General features: G+C 37.7%; 1 protein-coding gene across 1 annotated transcript in view; it reads right to left on the bottom strand.

Annotated features, from left to right (window-relative positions):
• Positions 1 to 17,023, bottom strand: part of LOC308693822 (olfactory receptor 6N1-like) — a gene marked incomplete at both ends in the record, with an annotated part of 112,018 nt that overhangs the window by 44,231 nt on the left and 50,764 nt on the right. The window lies entirely within an intron of this gene.

The following is a 17,023-nucleotide window of genomic DNA, read 5'->3' as shown; positions in this document are numbered from 1 at the left end:
GCATCTGGGGCTTCATTGAGTTTTCCCTTTTGATACTCAACCGCAAAGTCAAATTTTTGCAGTTGGAGTGCCCAACGGATTAGACGTCCTGTGGTTTTTGTGGAATACATTACCCATTGTAGAGCTGAATGATCCGTGACCACTGTGAAGAGTTTCGGTTCGAGGTATTATTGCCATTTTTCTAGCGCCCATACTATTGCCAGACACTCTTTCTCTGTAGCTGAATAATTCATCTCAGCTTTGGTTAACGTTCGGCTGCCATAGGCTATGACTTCTTCCAAGCCATGCGTTTTCCTTTGTGTCAACACTGCACCGAGTCCTGAGTCACTTGCATCAGTGTAGACGACAAAAGGAAGTTGAAGGTCAGGATGACCCAAGATGGGGGGTGAAGTGAGACATGTCTTCAATTTCTCAAAGGATTGTTGACACCATAGGTGTAATTTGCGGGTGGGACGGTTGGGACATGTCCCCACCACTTTTTGCCAGGGTCGATATTGTCCCCACCACTTTTTAAAACATCTCGTACCAATTCTACAAATAAATGTACCAATTCTACAAATAAATAAAACATCTCCAGTTAACTGGCAGAGCATTCATTTCGTTCGATTTTTTTTTAAATCAAGTGATCAAAGTACTTGTTACCGCTGAGATCAGAGGCGCGGATACAGTGTTTTCTCGTGTGGCTAGCGCACACGCCGCACTTCACTCAGACGCACGCTTCAATCCGTTGTGGATACTCTCTATTCTTTCTGGTGAAATCACAAAACATAATGCACACAATCGTGACCCTGCTTGATATACAACCACTGATGAACATAATCGGTTTTGATGAGAAAAAAAAAACTATACAAGAAAAAAAACTATGCGAGTGCAGATAAGAACCCACAAGCTCTGACACGGAAGGCGAAAGTTCTACCACTGGACCATTAAAGTACACATTGTTTAAAGAGGCGGTCTCATTATACTATATACATTATACATTATACTTCATCTCATTAAACGACAAATTAAACCACATGTAGCCTACTATTTAAATCGGTTGCTGGACGTCGTGATGTTATTGCACATATATCTGATTTAGCATTTTCTTAGCAACCCCCACCCCACCTGTCCCACCCACTTTTTAAAACAAAGACACGCCACTGGTTGACACTGTGGTGACCACTGGAATTTATGCCCCTTTTGCTTCAAAGCATTTATAGGTTCAGCTATCCGAGAGAAATTTGGCACAAACCTATGGTACCATCCTGCCAACCCGAGAAATCGTTGAAGTTCTTTAAGGTTCTAGGGTACAGGGTAGGAACAAATGGCCTCTACTTTGCTGGGGTCAGCCGAGATGCCGTTTGTGTTCACCACATGTCCCAGAAATGTCAACTCATGAAGGCAGAAGGCAACTCATGTTGAGGTCGATGCTGGAGAAAATACCTGTACCAGAGAGGGATTCCAAGATCTCTGTGATATTAGGTAGAGGACAGGCATCTCTCTCAGTGATAGCATTGACCCTCCTATAGTCCACACAGAATCTCAGGCTGCCATCTTTCTTTGGGACCAGGACAATAGGTGAGGTCCAAGCAGAGTGTGATGGTTCTATGATACCATTCTTCAACATTTCACTTTAACTTGTTCTGTTGTACCACATCTTGTTTATCTGGTGTTAATTGGTATGGATGCTGTTTGATGGGTACAGGATGGACAGTATAAAGACAATGCCTGGAGAACTGTTGTTCTTCCTACCATGCATAAACATTATTCTCATAAAAATGTAAACATGCACATATATGTTGCTCACATATTATGGTAGCCCTGTTTGTGCTAAATAGAGTGTAATTATACCTTTGCCATTAATATGTTTATAAGCAACTGAAAAAAGCACAAATGTCAGGGCATGTCAAAACATCTCAAGGACCCCAAAAACACCTTAGACCCCAGAGGGTTAAAGTTTTTTTCATCCAGAGTATCTGGTGACTGGGACACCCTTGGCATTTGCCGTGGAGGAATAGAACTGAACAATTTGAGAATTCGCTCTATTTTTATGTTGTGCTTTCTTTTTCAGATGCTGGATACCTCTAACGGGAATGCTAGCTTGTCCAGGCTGAAAAGGATAATCCTTGTTAGGAATTGACTTGAAATAATATTTTCCATCTGCAACATTGATCTGAAGACCACTGGTGAATATAAAATCCAATGCCAAGACTACAGAGTATGCTAGAGCTTTGGTAGAAAGGATGAATACAGGCAGAGAAAAAACTTGGTAATGGAGTGTTATTTTGGTGTTTGTCCATCCTACAGGTAGAGCGGTCTCACCATTCGCCAAGTATAGTGGACCAAGAGTCCAAGTCCAGAGTGGATCAGAGGATGTGTAGCGGAACCCGCCCGAATGATGGCCAAAACTTTACTGATGTTAATGAAGTTTATTGAGTCCGTTTTCACTCCATAAATCACCATAAGACTCCAAAAATCACCGTAAGAGCTAAACAAACAAAGTACAAGAAGCGCGAATTACCGACTAGTTCAAAACTCTATCATTAACATTAACATACAGCGAATTACACAAAACAGTCATTACAACAAACAGTTATCAAATATATACATACCTTATGCCTTTTCGGGGGGTGCTTAACAAAGTTGCAAACGTTATAGCTGCGAAACAACTCTGACGAACTTTAACTGCGTGCTCTCCCTTTCCTTCCCCGTAGACTACAATACCCGTCAAAATAAAAGTCCCTCCTTAGTAAGACAGATAATGCATTTCTTAAACCCATTTAAACTCACAGAAATATAAAAAATGTGTTCAAAAACTAATTAGAATATTTATCAAAGCAAAGTCTGTTACAGGATGCAAGCTCTGTCCATAAGCTTTCATGTAAAAGAGTATAGCTTGCCCTGGTGGCGACTATAGCCTTTCCTGTCCATCTGCCAATGGTAATCAGGACAACCAACTGTTGAGGTATAGACTCACGTTTAGACGTAAAAGATGCAGTAACAGTTGATGGTTGGGATAGAGGTGTGACAGACAGGGCATTATTTGATGGTGCTCCTCCTGATTTTTGTGCTGGGAAATTCTGCTTATTTCCTGCAGGATGAAAATGACTTTGAGGTGATGTGAAAGGTGAAGTGGAGTGTTGTGGACAGTTTCCAGGCGGATGCTGACCTTTACATCTCCAGCATTGGATGGTGGGTCTTTCAATTTGGTGGTTGGAGGTAGGTTTTTGTGGTACAGATGAAGTTATTGTCTGCTACTCATAATGCAGCTGTTAAACATAGTCCTTTTCTAGTTGATGCCCAAGTTTGACCAGTTCATCCACTGTACTTACAACTGTGAAGTTAACTGGCAAGGTATGGTTTAATGTTTTTTCAGTATAATTTTGACTAACTCATACTCTGTCAGTGATAGGGTGACCAGATGTCCCGAAAAATTCGGGACAGTCCCGAAATCTAAGCTGTTGTCCCGAATCCCGAATCCGGCCCTAATTGTCCCGAAAATTATACTAAAGCAAATTCTTGAGTAACAGTTAGTTATTGTCTGATAAAACATTCAAAACTGTCCATGGAGGTTGACTCGTCCTGCAGCCACCCCCCGCCGGCTGCTCATTGGCTGCAGCATCTTTTTTTTTCTTTTTTTGAAATTCTACAAAGATACCGTAGGCGCAAATTAAAATGCATTGATAAGCGAGGGCGAGTTGTCGCAGCCGCGAGTACAGTGAATGTGCAGCAGGCAGTTTGCAAAACTGCAAAATCTGCATAAATTTGGAAATATCAAACGTCCAATGTCAAGCCAAGTATGCCAGTATTTCACTGATACCATAGGCCTATTAAAATGATAAAAGATAAAAACATAACAAACCCAACAAGAAGCTATAAAAATATAACAGATGCAGACGAAGAATAGTTCAGAAAAGAGTTCAGTGAGAGGAATGAGTGAAGGGAAAGTTAATTGTGCAGGCACTGAAACACTGCACTGAGCCGTGTTGCAATACGTGTACAAAAAAAAAAAAAAAAAGACTAACTTCACTGCAACACGGAAATAATGCATGACATCTAAAGGCTAATTTATACTTCTGCACTCAGAGTCTCTCCATGAAAGCAAGTCGATCAAACAGCGGTCACATGGCAGGATAATTGTAGGCGCTCAGCAGATTATGTTGAACTGAACATCCGATATAATCATCCAGCAAACAACAATGACGATGAAAACCCACCATAACTTGATCCAGGCATATGGAACACACCTGAAACAGCAAGAAAATTAAACGTTTCGGTTATGTATGGTAACCCACGTTCCCTGAAAGAGGAAGGGATCCGACAGAAATGGGATCTTCGCTGAGAGACCAATCTACTTCTAGAGAAACTAAACGAGCCAATGCACATTGACATGTGATAATTGTGCCAGCTGCTTCTATCACACAGTGCAGGTATATAATGAGCAGAAGGTGCAACGCATCCTTGGCTTTCGCTGAGGAGCCGAGCCAGGGACCCGGCCGTCTGTAGCGATGGTACAACAACATGACGACGGGACAAACATCTCCGTTCCCTCTTTTGACGAATGTGGGTTAACATACGTAACCGAGGAGTTCGCTGTCATGTCAAGTCAAGTCATCTTCATTAATATAGCGCTTTTAACAATGTAGATTGTTTCAAAGCAGCTTTACAGAGATAAACGTATAATTTAAGGTAACAGAGATTGTTTTGGCTTTATAGCGGTTCTTTAACCCTCTGGGGTCTGAGGGGTTTTTGGGGTCCTTGAGATGTTCTGACATGCCCTGACATTTGTGCTTTTTTCAGTTGCTTATAAACATATTAATGGCAAAGGTGTAAATTCACTCTATTTAGCACAAACAGGGCTACCATAATATGTGAACAACTTGCATGTACATGTTTGTATTTTTGATAGAATAATGTTTATGCATGGTTTTTTCAAAAACAAAAAACTAAAGTTTCTGAAATAAGGCCATAAAACACAGTCTAAATATATGTAAATAAGACTTTTGACTAATGGATGACGTTGCCTAGAATTTTTTCTTAAAATTATGTGAAAATCATCCTGCCTAATCATTCACATAACACAATACATTGATTTAAATATTATAAAACACTTTTTGTTTGGAAAGGCCATATGCGGGTGGGCGTGATTCACACCTGTGGAGTCAATGGGGCCCACATAATGAGGCTGCATACGTAATGAGCCTTTCATTCAGGTGTGTGAATGAGCCACAAAAATGCAAGGACAATATATAACTGGTTTGTTGTTTTTTTCCACAAATTCTGCTTGCAAATTGTACAATATCCAAGGTAAACATTTCTAGTAATTGTGCAGTTAATTGTTCTCATACTGTATTTTCAGATTTGGAATATATTCTCTTCCCAAATGTGTCACTAATAAAGCATAAAAAAATTATTTAAAGAGAAGGCTTATAATGACCTTTTAAGATTTTGTTTACATCTATCCTTTATATATATATATTATATATATATATATATATTTTTTTTTTTTATTTAAAATTGTAACAATATTTCCAGTGTAATCTTTCTTTGTATTCGCGATTCATATTAAAACAGTATTTTTGCCAGCTGTAGTAGCTCCACAACAGCGCGCATCTGTGCGTTCATTCATTCAAACGCGATTCATATTTAAACAGTATTTTTGCCAGCTGTAGTAGCTCCACAACAGCGCGCATCTGTGCGTTCGTTCGTTCATTCATTCATACACAGAAACGCAATTCATATTTAAGCAGTATTTTTGCCAGCTGTAGTAGCTCCACAACAGCACGCATCTTTGCGTTCATTCATTCAGATTAGAACAAAGCAAACAGAACTGACCTAATTCCTCAGCGGGATCCGTTTGCTCCTCGAAATGATACTTCCAGAACTTCTGAGGTAAATTTTTGCAGGATTATTATCAAGATAGTAGTATTCCTCACAGCATCGTAAAGTACATAAGTCTGAAAGTGAACTCGCGGTGTGTGTTATCCAGCTGATATGGGCGTTTCACAGGTTTGTTTGGATCGCCTCACATTTGCGTTTGAATAGCGCGCGCTCTCCGTGGGCGGAGCACATTAAAACTTAATTAGCTGAGATGAGAACGACTGACATCTCTCTCTTTGCATACATATTACATAAACTGTGAATATTTGTTTTTTATAAAAATTACTTCATTTAAAAGAAGAAAATTCAAGCTTCATGCCTGTGTGACTGTATGCCTGTTTGACTGAGTATTCGCTGAGTTACAGTTCATTTTCGGACGCGAATCAGAATTGACTTCACTGACGGAGAGTAGGCAGAACTCGCATCATGTTTATTTTTCTTTATTTGGCAAAAAGCACAACACTTTGTTTTTATTATGAGCATACACAAAAAAAAATACACACTAAACAGGATCGATTGATGTATAACACAAGCATATAAGATAAAAATGAATTTTTTTTTTTTTTTTTTTTGCACTCATACGGAAAAAAACGAGCCTATCGCGCCGGCGCGATAGCCGACCTCAGGGGGTTAATAAAGTTATTTTCCAGCTAAAGTCAGTTTTGATTGATTCGCTTCCGTCACAACAATATTTTTTTATTAAATTAGGGGGCGCTAATAGACGGTGGGCCGAGGGTCCGTATCTGCTTTACTTTTCGAAATGGATAATCCCCATGGAGGGAGAACCTGGATTTGTAAAGTTGGGACGGTTGTTTTAATCTCAATGATATGAAAAGTGTTGCCACTCCCATTTATTGCACATTTTCTCCCGAAATCATATTGCACGACCCGTAAATATGCAGGCAAACGCGGTTGCCTACTATATTAGTTGAGCCAATAGTGCGGCAAGATACTGACATAGGATTATTATTAACCAATCAGATGTAGCTTATTTAGAACAGCTGTTACGTGTATGATTCAGCTATCGGACACGAGCAGCAGCTGCGGCAGCAGCACATTGACCATCGCCAAGGACATTCTTTCTGTGATTGTAAGTATTCATTTATTTAGAATATGATATCTATATAAAATGTTTGTTCCCTTTCGTTAGGGAACTCGAACTGCATCGTTAAAAACGACTCTTTGGGTACGCTCCCTTAGCGTGCGCCTCTGAAGTATGAATGAAACGAATCCAATCCTGATTGGTGTTGCGTCATGACATAACGTGACGGCATAACCGGATGCATAAAAGTGACACTGGCACACACACATTAGCTTTTGCTCTTCAGCAAGCGTTCTCTGTGAAACTGTCTGTCTTATTTGGTGTTGTTTGTCTGTTGAAATCCTCTATATTATGCGAGTGGAAGATACACTAAGTGTGTGCACCCCTGCCCTATATTTCTCACAGGTGGGGACTCGCATCAGTTGTGTGTACACTGTTTAGGAGCGCAGCACGTACAGGCGGCTCTCGAGGGGGCTGCCTGTGTACATTGTGAAAGTACTCCCGATTAGAGTGCTGCGCTCCCGTTTGGCTATTTTTTTTCTGATAAAGGCCAGGCTCGCGATCCCCGCGGTTCGGGTCCTGCGTCCGTTGATGTGGATGTGCTCAGCATCGGGAGCCAGGAACATGAGTCACACTCGCCGGTGTTGTTTGTAACCCAAAAATAAGAATTGTCCCACTGCATTGCAATACAGAATCTATAGTAGATAATAACAATAAGATTTTGTGTGGGTGCGAGGCATGCACAGTCAGCTCCTGAGAGTGCTGTTCATTGAGAAATATCTCGACGCACACAGCCAACGTGCGTTTCGGGTGTTTCAGCCTCTCACCCGTTGACTTTCTTCTCGAGAGATGAAAACCAAATATATTGTTGTAATAATATTAGCTCAAAGGGGAAATATTAAAAATAATCCATAATTACCAATTATGATTAATTATTAATATTTTGGTCAGTTAATTAGATTAACTTTGAGGTAAGCCAAATTAATATTACAATCAATTAATCAGTTCCAACGAACTCTTTGATTATGCATTTATTCTAAGGAAAATGTATTGTTCATGGTCACTGAAAAATAATTATTCCTTATGTACAGCAATTAGCATGTAGCAAGATCAAAATCGTAAAAGGGACTTTGTATGCAAACAGAGGATCAGAAACCAAATTCATAATTGGGCACAAGTTTTATTAACTAAAACACAAACATAACTAACACTAAACAAACATAAATACATTCATACATCCATACATACATGCATAGGTAAAGGGGTGAGTGATGTGGAACCGGAAACAGGAAATAGAACTATGGAATACGATCTATTTCAGTATGGAAATAAATGAATGAACCATCAGTTTATTTCATAGCAATCTCATCAAAGAATACTTGCATGGCAGTTGCAATCGTGGAAAATTCTTGGATTGGATTGGATTCGTTGATTGGGTCTATGGCCTTGAAGAAAAGCATGGTGGCTTCGAGCACATGGCTGTTGTGAGTCGAAGCCTGCTGTCCTGGCTTGAAGACCAGGAGTGGATCGTTGAGTCAGTGATGGTAAAGTTGCAGTTGTTTTCTAGATTGAAGAAAAGTCTGACTCCCTTTTTGGAGTATGAAAGCATGGCAGGCATTGCTCAGGCCTGTTTGGGCCCAGGGAGCTGGGCCCAAGTGGGGGGGAAGGGGTCCAGCCCCTCCCCCAGTAACAGCAGAAGCTGCCTTGTTGTCGGATGAGAAGCGTTGAGAAGAGAGAGCGGTCACTGTGGTCAGTCTCTAATAAAGCCTGAGAATGGCCACCCCTCTCTGGGTTTGCTGTACCAATGAGAAGGGTGGACTGTCTGGCGGGAGTTTCTTCTGTCACCAGGATTTACAAGCCTTTGTCTTAAGCGTGCTCACTCTGACTGGCATGCTGGATTGGTGTTTAATGACACTACTAAGGAAGATTCTTAGTAATTCTAATGTGTTGCACAGCTATTGGCATATCATGTACACAATCATTTCGATCTTCAAAGTACCAATTTATCGAGACCAAACATGGTTACATAGACAGTTGGTCCTGTAATAACTACATAGTATCAAAGAGATCATAGTATCAACAGAATTATTAAAAGACAAAACACACAACAGTAAATCATTCTCAAAATGTTCTGGAATGCCTGTTCATTTCATGTCAGTCAGTTCATCAATAAATGAATGCAGGAGAGTTTGTTCTGATATCTGTGGCAGAGTTAGTTACTTGTTAGCATTCCTGAGAGTCATAAAACATCCTATCTGATCGCGGCCATGGCAACCAGGCCCCTTTCGCCCCGCCTGGGGGGTTGGGACCCTGCTCTTGGATGGAAGTTTTAAAGATTTGTGTGTGCCTATGGCAAATAATTGTGTCTGATTTGTCTCAGTCGCTACATTGTGAACGACTCGAATCTCGCGTTTGCCAAGGCAGTGCATAGATTACGAGTCTGCAATAAAAGGGACACACGTGATCTGTGAAATAATTCTGTTTGGATGCGAGGCATTCACAATCAGCCTCATGAGGGTGCTAGCAGTGTTCATTGAGAAATATCTCGGGCGCGCATGCAAAATTCTGTGCGCTGTTGGATGTTTCAACCTCGCACCTGATGACTTTCTTTTCGAGGGATGAAAGCTAAATATATTGTAACAGCTTGAATCTCGCATTTGCCGAGGCAGCGTGTAGATTACGAGACCGTATAAATAAATATTAAAATAGTATTGTCTGGTGATTATGGCTGCATTTAATTCTATAAATTAAAATGATGGAATTGAAATGATGGAATATATTATCTGACTTTAAGAAGTTAGATATTTTAATTCAGCCTACCATCTAGACCGTGTTTCACTAATCCAGTGTTTTTGGCTGCATTTAATTCTAAGGAATTAAAATGATGAGCAGCAAACGTCGAAAATCGTTTTAGATTTTTTCCCTGCGGGTCCTCCGCGTCAGGGTATCGAAAACGAGACGAAGATGGCTGTCCCCCCCATGGAGAGACGAGCGAGAATCGCTCCTCCGCGGAGCCCTCAGGAAATCGATGTTTGTATCCAGTGTTGTATTACATATTTATTAAATGTTTAATTTAGTTTTTCCACTGCAATAGTATATAAACTGATAAAGTTTATAGACTGATTTATCCAGAAAGAGTCTCCTTTCCTGCCAGACCTGTTTGCTCTATTGTGTTTTAAATAAGTCAGGTCACCTGATTCTCACCTTTCGGAGCCTAGACGTTGAATCGTTAGGTTGATTGACTTTCACCTTTTGTCTTCAATGGCTTTGGGATGGCTCTTGAAATTGGAGTTCCTGGCCAGTATCAGCATGTGAATGGTTATGCTGATTCAATTGGACTCAGAGTAGGCTGTGTTCCCACTTCATTTGCATGCTTTATTCAGAGTCCCCGCCTCTATGTAATCCCTCCCCCTTGGAATGTATATAGCTACAATGTATAATGTTTTAGTTAGATTTTGGTGACTGCAGCTACCGACAGCTTGTGATTTCAATAAAGAATCCTGCTGAAGAAACAACCAAGTCTCCTGGTCTTTCGATTCTAAGTTCACAACAACTTGGTGCCGTGACCCGGGTGGAGAAAAAGGAAACTCAAAGAACTTCAAGCTCAAAGACCTGAATCCAGATTGAAACAGCAAGCTCAACAAAAGATCTGCTTTCCAGACTGAATCTTTTAGAATCCAGAGCGAAACTTCCAGCTAAACAAAAATTACCAGACTGAATTTTTCCAGCTTCCTCCAGATTGAAACTTCAAGCTCAAAGATCTCAAAGCCTGACTGAGTTTCAGAATCTTCCTGTAACCAAGGGTTGGTCAGTTTCACTCCATTCAAAGAACCGCTACAGACCAGTATACAGATGGTGCCCAACCAGAATGCCTATTACCGCCGCGGTAATCAGCAGCAATTGCCGTATTTTAAAATGTAAGTGGGTTAAATATAAAACCCTAAGCCTAATAGGCATATTTTTCATATATATAAATAGGCCTATAAGGCTACAACAGAATAGAACTAAAGATAGAATCAATTTTAGAACTGAAAAAATAGAATCAAAAGTTAAAAATAGAGACGATATTAGGAGCAATGACGCTGAATATTTTTACTATTCTATTGAGGAATTAGATAAATGAAGAGCTCTCGTGAGCAATACAATTGCATAGTAATTTATAGTGATTTCAAAAGCAGTCCTTAAAAAAAAAATACATGGAGTAGTGTGGCATAAATTTTGAAAGATTACGCGGTACGCGTTTTAGTTAAGATCCTGGTTTCAATGCCCTTAATCAATATTGGCTTGGCTACTGCTTTAAAAAAATGACACAACGCGTTTTGAGATTGTTTTAAATTAAACATTGAAGTTTAAAATGTAGTGTTTTGGCACACCAGGCCGAGTGGCGTTACGCATTGTTCAAAAATCAGGTTTTATTCTGGCATGTTGAATTGGCGTTAGAATTATTATTTTTTTTATTATTTATTAGATTTAGATTTTAGATTTCGTTAGATTTATTTTTTCTCATAACAGCTAAAATAACTTAATATATGCCTTGTCTTAATATGACCTACTTAATATAGGCAATAGGCATATAATAGCCTATATAATAAATTTGCAAAACTTGGCCACTAAATATTTAATTTTCAATTATTTGAATTATCACAATTAAAGTTTTTATTTTATTAAATTGAACAAGCGCAACAATCAGCATTTAATCAAATATTCTAAAAGATGTATTATTACTAATAATGTTATTTCAACATAATATTTCATAATATCGTTTTGTCGACATAATATGTGTGCGTGCAACAAGCAAGATGTGTATTTGTAAATCCGGTGATGCGTGCATTGATTTTTATCAATAAACTAGTGTTTTCTTGACGATCGCCATATTTGTAGTGAACGCACCTAGAGATAAATGCACATAAAGACATAATCTGATTATCAGAGAGTAGCCTTTTCTTTTCGTTTTGAATTATTTCGTTTGAAGGCATTTCAAGCTTTGTGTATTTGATGTATTTATCATGTCTGTGTGAGGCATACGCTGAGTTTTGTTAAGTTAGGATGAGATGCGCTCCAGCTGACGTGCAACGCAAGTGACCGCGCGGGCGCCTCCATGATTAGTGTCTGTTATATTTGCTTCTCTTACTTATTAAATACAGGCAATTGGTTGATGAAAAATTGGTTAAAATTAAGATACAATTTATAGAAAACGAAATTCACTTTAAAGAAAGGTTTTCTACTGAACAAAACTTAATGAAGTGGTCAAAATCATGTCTGACCCACTCCATATGCATCTCTCGATATAGCCTAATGCATCCTATCTTACTCGTGCTGTTCACTTTTCATATTCAACATAGATGGAAAAAAAATAATTAAATGAAACCTTGTAACGAATTCACACTGTAGGGTAGACTGTGTACAGTTGAGACACCTTAAATAAGTTGCGTTCGCAGCAAGCACAAGTTGTGATTTTTGCTGTGCACTTGCATATTAGTGTCAGCTGGGAAGGAAATATATACCAGACCTCTTGGAACTTTAATTGAATACATAGCGTTGGTAAAGCATACTGAAATTACATCCCTACAAATTTATTAGGCCCTACTGAAAATAAATGTATCGAATTTAAGCAAAGTAGCCTAAATGTTAAGACTGTAAGCCCTTTGCTTTTTACTTAGCCTATAAAGGACTCTTACAGCCGACTTTGTGTTAATATAATTTGTAGAGGATTTTTTTTAACTCAAACACTAACACTGAAATAAATGAAACTAAATTATTATAATTTTTTTGGCACAGACCACGACGAGTGGCGCTATGCATTGTTCCAAAGCCAGGTTTTATTCTGGCATGTTGAATTAGTGTTCGACAAACGCGGCGGCGCGTTCATTTGAATGAAGAGCCATGTCGCAACGAGTGAATCGTGGCCGAGTGGTTGAACTTACGTTACGATCATTTAGATGACAGGGGATCGAATCCCGAACTAACTTAGACTATTGATATTTTTATATTAGCCTATTAATGCATTTTATAGTCTATTGTTGATGCAGAGAGATTTGTCTAGTTCTAAAACATAGTTTTTTGCTTATAGCCTATTTACAAAATAAAATCACCATGCATTTCCATTTTACACTAAGGAACAAATATTATACAATGACTTTACTTCTGTAGCCTATAATAATTCCAATCGTAATTTCAAAAGCAGTTCTATATATATATATATATATATATATATATATATGACGTTTAAACGACAAACAATAAAATCAGAACCAGTATTTGCGTTCATGGTTCCAGTGGCAGTAATGCATCCACGGCTTTTCAAAATGTCACAAAGCGTTTTGAGATTGTTTTGAATGAAATATTGAAGTTTATAATGAAGTGTTTTGGCACACCACAACGAGTGGCAAACTCTTTGTTTTGTTTTGCAAACTCAGCTAGCCTGTGGGGGGTTTGGAGAAGGCAATAGTTGCTTTATCGTGCAGGACAGAGGTGTTAATGTTCCGTCTTTCATATGGAGAGTGTCGGAGCCAGCCTGATGAGCAGGCAAAGGCAAAGTTATTTTAAGGTTTAATCTCAAAATCTCCAAAAGTCCATAGCCTATGTACAGTAGGCCCTATATCTTTTTAAATTATATATTGTAGTTTTATTGATTGTAATTAAAGGTTTTCCACACACAATTTCAATTTAGCAGATACAGAGCTATTTAATTCGCAACCCACCTGGTTTTATTGTAGGTGAATTCAGCAAGGCATGTTGTATCTTTGAAGGAACAAAAGCTATTTGTTACAGTTTTTTCTTTCGTGATTTGTGTGGATGACACACAGCGACATATACAGTATTATCAGCTGTATGGTGTTTTTTACGCTGAAATGCTTAATTTCGAGAAAGACCCGCCGCGCGCAGTGAGGGAGACCAAACTTACTAAAAAAATATCCAGCGCGAGAGAGGCAAAGAAAAACGCCTGTTCTTAATTTATGTTGCTTTGAACTTTTTTTTCGTTTTGTACTGTTTTCATTTTTTAATTTAGCTGCAATTTCTTTGACAATAAATTTAAAATGTTTCTTATTTTGCATCGCAAAGGGAATAAACTCTATCGAATCGATGCAACCCTGTTTAAATAAATAAACTGTCCCGACACTTTATTCATACCTTGAAATGTGCAATGGGTTTTCAAACTTAATTAATTTTCTTTTTCTTTTACATTTTCATTGTTTATTTTTTAATTGAAAGCAATACTGTATTGAAAGTATTTTTCTGATTTGTTCGATCTGTTTTGGAAAATGTCTACCGTTGCTATGGCCGGGTATAACTGTCAGTCATCTCAATCTCGTGAATGATTCACACACACAAAAAAACATAATTAAGCAGATTAAAGACGAGCTTCATCATCTTCATTTTCTGGTGCAATCGGCTAACAGTCTTCCTTCATCAGATATGTCATAGCGTGCAGCGGCTCAACTGGAATGTAGCAAATTTATGTTAATGTACAATTGAATATTAAACAAGATGATTGACTTTAATAAACAGATGCATATTTAAGCATCAAGAACGGAAAAACATAAACACTGTCGGCTATACTGAGATTCGATCTCAGATCGTTTGAAGCTCAGAGAGTCTATTGTTAATGCATTGACCACAGATATCGTCTGAATAGCCTCGGTCTACTATTTTCTCTGTTTTAAAAGTAAAAAAAAAAATAAAAAAATTATGTCAAAAAATAAAAAAGACCTTGTGCTGTTTATTTATTTATTATTATTATTATTATTATTATTATTATTATTATTATTATGCAGATGTTAATTCAGCCATTCTGTTGGAAAAAGATTGTCCCTAATGTAAAATGGAAATGAATGGTAATTTTATTTTAAAAATATAAAATATTTAATAGCCTATAGGCTATAGGAGAAAAAAACAATATGGTGTAGCAATATTTTAGAACTATCAAATCAAATTAATAATAAAAAAGTAGCCCATGTTTGTTCGGGATTTGAAACGTAAGTTATAGCCTACCACTCGGCCACGAATTTGTTTTGTTTTATTTTGTTTGAAATGTATTTTTACATATTTTGCTTTCGTTAATGTTAACCAATTCTGAGCATAATAGGCCTATATTTTTTCCCTAAAAGTTTGTTTTATTCTCTGCTTTGTTTGTTTATATTTTAACATATTCAGTCAGTCTCATTTTTGTTCAAATAATGAATTTTTTTTTTTTTTAAATAAACAGATAGGAAGCTTACCTTTTAAAATGCCGCAGTTGCTGCTGTTTTGCCCTGTCACTTGCCCGGTATAGCCTATAGTAATTTCGCGAACGACTTTGAAATTCGACTGGTTTATTTTTGCTGCGGCAGTAGTAATAGGCATTGTGGTTGATTATTTATTAAAGAATTCAACTGATAATCATAACAACATGTAAGCCTAATTCTGAATATAAGAAATAATGCTTAAACCGACTAACATCGGTTAGTAACTGCAAGTCCTGAAAATGTTTTAATTTTACGGTAAATTATTTTAATTTATTTCACTGTTATGTTTCAGTTAATAAATCTACAAACACATTAAAATAACACGAAGTAAATGACAAGTAACCTATTGACATAGCCTTTCTAAATTATAGAAAAACTGGGCACACAATGTTAACGTGTGTCTACTTTGTTTAAATTAAATGAATTTGAATTCGTTTAACCACAATATTTATCTTAAATTTATCTGTGACCTCAGCTCAGATTACTGCCGCGGCAGATTACGGCATTAAATAGAATAAACTGACACTTTTCAAAGTCTGTGATTACAGCGCCACTCAGCGGTAAAAGGCAGCAAATACACATCCCAATTTTGCCGCCGCGGGAACGGCGGCAGTAAAAGTCGCATTCTGGTTGGGCACCATCTGTATGTGTATTTTCCTCTGCGCCGTTCAGAGAAGAGTTAACAGACAGCTGCAGGGTTTTGTTAACTAAGTTATCCTCTAAAAAAAGTTTTGTTTAGAGATGAAAGATACCCTCTGCCCGTCAGGGAAGATTAACATTACAGGTTAACCTGTTAAGCTGCAACCCCACTTTTGAAAAATCCCAAGAAATGACATACCCAAACTGAAACAGATACAGTTCATGAACCCTTTGTACTAAAAGCACAAGTATGATCTCATTTGAAAGCTGACACCTGGCAGTTTATTGTAATGTAGAATTAATTATTGTCATAATGACAAAAATTGTTATAAATAGCTTCAAAGTTTTGTAAAGTTATTAGAAATTATTTTTTATGAAACATCCTCATGAAAATAAAATTGAAGTTGGCCCTGGAGCAATCTAGAAATGCACTACAGCTAATGCCACATGTCTAAACATTTTATGTTTAAAATCTTAAGATAATAAGTCCAAAACTCTGTTTTTAGTGAAATGTTTTTCAAGACCATGTCATGTGACTTTATTTTGATTTGATGCTAAAATGCTACTGATGTTTATTGTCATCTTCTAACCATCTATCCATTATATTGTCTTTATTGGTTTGTGGTGCAAACGAGCCCCATTCAGTCTGAGTCTCCCCCTGCACACATTCACACCTCTCCAGCCTGGTTATGGCTCTAAATATGCATTTCTTTTGTCTGCATTATAGTTACTAACGACTGGCTATTCACATGCTATTCATATGGTTTCAGTCACTAATTTCTTTTCTCAAAGTTCACCCTTACATTCTAAACTGTTTAAATGCATTTCTTGAATAAAGAAACATTTCAGTAAGCATTCAAAAAATAATAAAAATATAACTTCTAGGTGGCAGGTGCACCTAGGGCTAGCTAGCATGTTAGCTTAGCACACCATCAATACACGACAATTTATGAGATTAAAACCATGTTTGTGCTTATAAACATACTTTATAAAGCAAATCGAGTATTTTAAATAATTTTCTGTGATCTAATTTGGCTTCAGATAAAAAAATCAGACAGAAAATATACTATTGTATACTGTTCTGCACAATGATAGTCTATATAGATTAGCATTACATTATAAATATAATCTATTATTATGGAAATACCTGGCATGGATTGAAAAACACAGGTAACTCAAATATCATAGCAAACATGTTTATTGTCTTCAAAACGACTGTATCTGCATGTTACAGCCATAGTTACAGCGCGATCTG

This window comes from Scardinius erythrophthalmus (assembly GCF_964197995.2).
Source record: "Scardinius erythrophthalmus genome assembly, chromosome: 7".
Taxonomy (NCBI): Eukaryota; Metazoa; Chordata; class Actinopteri; order Cypriniformes; family Leuciscidae; genus Scardinius; species Scardinius erythrophthalmus.
Note: the sequence above shows the minus strand (reverse complement) of the source record. Positions and strands in the feature narration are given on the sequence as shown.